The sequence below is a fragment of the Acanthopagrus latus genome, chromosome 19, assembly GCF_904848185.1.
Source record: "Acanthopagrus latus isolate v.2019 chromosome 19, fAcaLat1.1, whole genome shotgun sequence".
Taxonomy (NCBI): domain Eukaryota; kingdom Metazoa; phylum Chordata; class Actinopteri; order Spariformes; family Sparidae; genus Acanthopagrus; species Acanthopagrus latus.
In genome coordinates this window covers 24019824-24024823 of record NC_051057.1, presented here as the reverse complement: position 1 = coordinate 24024823, position 5000 = coordinate 24019824, and the positions used below count along the sequence as shown (strand labels likewise).

The window sequence follows — 5000 nt, the reverse complement described above, 5'->3', positions numbered from 1 at the left end:
CTCGCTGCTTCCCCATATGTGAGCGTGCTCAGAGCGAGAGAGAGATTGATGGGAATTCTCTCTCTCGTGCTCGCTGACCCCCCGGCTCTCCCTCCCCTCCCCCCCCTAACACTCAGCTGCCATCACCCATCCTCCACCTCTCGGCGCTCCTGACGGCCCTCCTCCCTCCTCCCTCCTCCCTCCTTCCTTCCTCCCTCCGTCCTCCGCTCCCTTCTTGCCCTGACTTGTTAACACACAAACTCGCAGCACCACCTGTAAACACTGAATCATCCTGAGTAGTTAGCTGCTTTATCTTCACGCTACACGGCCAAAAAACATCCTATAGACACCTGCACAATTCAGCCACGATGAAGCTGTTTAAACCAAACAGGGAAACATCTCTCTGTGGAGCTGCTGACACCAGGTCAGTCTTCAAACAGAAACTGTGCAAGAAATTCCCCTCCTGCCACATTTCTTTCTTCAAACTGACCCAAACGATGCAGCATCATGTTGCTCAGCTGTGGGATGTTGGACAGCAGGCGAGAGGCGAGACGAGTCTGAAGTCAACAACAACCCTAAAACCAAAAAAACCCTAAAACCAGCCGTGCCTTCAACTGGCAGGTCACTAACCTCAAGAAGACGAGCTGCGATCGTCTCAGCTGTAACTCATCATTCAACATGACCTTTAACGTGGCGTAGAGACCAAACAATCAGCTTATTAATCAGCTTTCAGCTCTTTATGGTATGAAACTGAGAAAAGCATTAAAGTCTCACTGCAAAAACTTGGACTGGGACGGTTTTTGGCATTTTTGCTTCATAGCATCAAAATGTTTTGCTGTTAATTTAAATAAAGAAACAGACCTGGAATCAGAGAGCACAAGTGGAGCGAGGTGTCCACATACTTTTGTCCACACTGTGTATCTGATCTCCATCTTTTGCATCTTTTTGTTTATCAAATTGTTTAGGATGATTTTTTAATTGTGGTGCAGAGATGAACCAGTTAATGAATCAATTCACAGATCAATAAACACAGTCGCACTGCTGATCTGCAGATTTCTGGACTGTCAGCGTTCTGTCAGGCAGAGGACACGTTTAAAAACATCAAAATACTTGTTTTAAAGTGGAGCCAGGTGTCCACATACTTTTGGCCATCTTGTCTCCATCTCTTCTTCTATCTCCTCCCTCCTCCATCTACACGCAAAACTTTCTTTAACTTTCTTAAAAGTTAAACTGTGTGTGTGTGTGTGTGTAACCCTGACTCTCTCTCTCTTGCATCATCTTGTCTTGCAGGCTCTTCCCTGCTCTGTGTGTGTGTGTGTGTTTGTAGTGCAGTTGAGACACACACACACACACACACACACACACACACACACGGTGGAGTTTAGCCCTGGTGTGATAAAGTGTTGAGATAGCAGCGGCAGCGTGTCAGCTCGACTGTACAGCATACCAGAGCGGGAGGCCGGGGGGGGAGGGGAGAGTCTCAGCCAACCACTGAGCAGCCTCACTGTGGAAAATGTCTGCCAGCTCTCAGCCAATCAGGACGCAGATTCCTCTACTCGCTCTGTCTCTCTCAGATGAGCGCAGGCGCGCACACACACACACACACACACACACACACACACACACACTCGTCTCCTCTCGCCTGAGTTTGATCATCATGTACAACTTGATGACAACAATTTAACTTCCTGTGTTTTTCTACTTTACTGTTTTTGTAGGTTTTTAAAGAACTCATTTATTTCACAGCTGCAGGTTTAATCAGACGGTGAAGGTATACTCTCGTTTCTGTTGCATCACCACCAGCGCTCATTTAAGATGCCACTGATTTAAACACGTGTCGTGTTCTGATCGATGTTTGTTCATTTGTTTGCAAATTAAACTCTGATCGATAATAATCTGATTGTGTGTTCGTCAGCTTCAGTCTCAGATTTATTAGAACATTTAAGAAGCACAGATGTTTCCTAAGACACCAGATCTGTCAGGATGTAAATATATATCACATCATAGATCTTCAGTGAGTGTTAAAGATGGTTCATCTCTTCAACAATACCAGGACGTGTCCTTGCTAACAGCCGTCACACACAGAACAGGTGAACAACACAACCTTCATCATCATCATCATCATCATCATCATCATCATCATCAGCTGACAGGTGGTCACATGACAGCAAGGCAGCAGCAGGTGAAGCAGCGTTTACAGATGTGTGTGTGTGTGTGTGTGTGTGTGTGTGTGTGTGTGTGTGTGTGTGTGTGATGAAACGGCGAAGATGCTCAAGAATGAAAAGAAAAAGGGATCAAATGACGGCGATGGAGGAGATGAAGAGAGCGAGAAGATGCGGCGCCGCGAGGTATCAGAGGCGAGGCGTGACAGACAGACAGGTGGACACACAGACAGACAGACTGGTGGACACACAGACAGACAGACAGGTGGATACACAGACAGACAGACAGACAGACAGACAGGTGGACAGGTGGACACACAGACAGACAGACAGGTGGATACACAGACAGACAGACAGACAGACAGACAGACAGACAGACAGGTGGACACACAGACAGACAGACAGGTGGATACACAGACAGACAGACAGACAGACAGACAGACAGACAGGTGGATACACAGACAGACAGACAGGTGGACACACAGACAGACAGACAGACAGGTGGACACACAGACAGACAGACAGACAGGTGGACACACAGACAGACAGACAGGTGGACACACAGACAGACAGACAGACAGACAGACAGACAGGTGGATACACAGACAGACAGACAGGTGGACACACAGACAGACAGACAGGTGGACACACAGACAGACAGACAGACAGACAGACAGACAGACAGACAGGTGGATACACAGACAGACAGACAGGTGGACACACAGACAGACAGACAGACAGGTGGATACACAGACAGACAGACAGACAGACAGGTGGACACACAGACAGACAGGTGGACAGGTGGATACACAGACAGACAGACAGACAGACAGGTGGATACACAGACAGACAGACAGACAGGTGGATACACAGACAGACAGACAGACAGACAGGTGGACACACAGACAGACAGACAGACAGACAGACAGGTGGACACACAGACAGACACACAGACAGACAGACAGGTGGACACACAGACAGACACACAGACAGACAGACAGACAGGTGGACACACAGACAGACAGACAGACAGACAGGTGGACACACAGACAGACAGACAGACAGACAGGTGGACACACAGACAGACAGACAGACAGACAGGTGGACACACAGACAGACAGACAGACAGACAGACACACAGACAGACAGACAGACAGACAGACACACAGACAGACAGACAGACAGACAGACACACAGACAGACAGACAGACAGGTGGACACACAGACAGACACACAGACAGACAGACAGACAGGTGGACACACAGACAGACAGACAGACAGACAGACAGACAGACAGACAGACAGACAGCAGAGCGATGAGGTGTGTGTTTGTGCGCGACAGCCGGCAGGATGGAGGGATGAATGGATGGAAGGAGGGAGGAGCATATTTACCCGTCCTGTTTCGTAAAGCAACGCTCGCTCGTGTCTCGGGGCGGGGCGGGAGGGGGGCGGGGTTTGTTGTGTGTGTGTCTGCAACCACTGCTCACACTGCAGGGGGAGAGCACAGAGAGAACGTCAGTGACACACAAACACACAGAGAATACACACAGTCAATTACATCATCAGGAACATTGTGCGACCGCAACGACAACCAAACGCACAAACACACAAACACACAGGAGGTGGACCACTCCACAGTCCAGAGGTCTTCCTGCAGAGTGTGTGTGTGTGTGTGTGTGTGTGTGTGTGTGTGTGTGTGTGTGTGTGTGTGTGTCTGTGTGTGAAAACACAAAGTGAGCAGTGCATCATGGGTAACACAGAGAGATATCAGCTGTACGTCGGACAAAAAGACAAACGAGGTTTCTTTAATCGTTAATTTAGAGTTTACTGCACAAATCTGACGTTCAGATGCGTCGCCATCGTTTCATCTGCTCGTCCGTCTTCACACCGGAAGGTTCTTTACAGTTTATATTTTAGATTTATTTTGTCTGACGATGGAAGAACGTAACAGATTCAGTCAGGATCTGGTGTCATGAACAGTGTAGTATGATATTATATTTAGTATAATCTTACTTTCTGTTATAATAACAGTTATAATCCTTCATTTCACTGACTGAACATGCACACGTGTCCAGAAAGATTCACACAGCAAATACAAAGAAGAATAAATCAGAACAGGAAGAGACTTTTTACAGAGACACATAAGAACCACTGAAGCTCGGCTACAACCAGAGGAAGAAACTGGAAAACATAAAACATACTGAAGATACTATAATAACAGTTCGACTGAAGTTGCAATAAAAATGAAGTGCCTCTGATCAATGTATCAGTGTATCAGGTGTGTGACTGATTCAATCACTTCCTGAAAGCTACAAGTCGCCTCACATGAGTGAAAACAGTCACTGTTCATGTCGTGTGCATTTCAATTTAAAACAGGAAACGTAAAGCTGCTGATGACAACAAACAACAGCACAGAAGCTTAGCTGAGCTAAAGACGGCGTGGACCTCCTGATGGAGACGGGATGAACGACGCAGGAGGAGGAGGAGGAGGAGGAGGAGGAGGAGGAGGAGGAGGAGGAGGAGGAGGAGGAGGAGGAATAAAAGATGCTGGGCGGATGAGAGGATGCAACAGGCTGCAAAGCTCCAGTGGAAGTATTTCTGGATGGATGAGAGAGGGGGAAGGAGACAGAGAAAGATTAAGAGCTTAGAGGGTTGGTAAGACTAATTAGGAGGCAACGAAGGATGGACTGAGAGGAGAGGAGAGGAGAGGAGAGGAGAGGAGAGGAGAGGAGAGGAGGAGAGGAGGAGAGGAGAGGAGAGGAGAGGAGGGGAGAGGAGAGGAGGAGAGGAGGAGAGGAGAGGAGGAGGAGAGGAGAGGAGAGGAGAGGAGGGGAGAGGAGAGGAGAGGAGGAGAGGAGG

At 48.1% G+C, this 5000-nt stretch overlaps 1 protein-coding gene across 4 annotated transcripts in view; it reads right to left on the bottom strand.

Annotated features, from left to right (window-relative positions):
• Positions 1 to 5000, bottom strand: part of rreb1a (ras responsive element binding protein 1a) — a 55419-nt gene that overhangs the window by 27270 nt on the left and 23149 nt on the right. Inside the window, exon 2 of one of the 4 annotated variants that reach the window (XM_037079121.1) lies at positions 3534 to 3629. The exons of the other annotated variants lie outside the window; for them this stretch is intronic. The gene's annotated coding sequence lies outside the window, so the exon portion shown is untranslated. The remainder of the gene's footprint in view (positions 1 to 3533; positions 3630 to 5000) is intronic. 4 annotated transcript variants of the gene reach the window in all.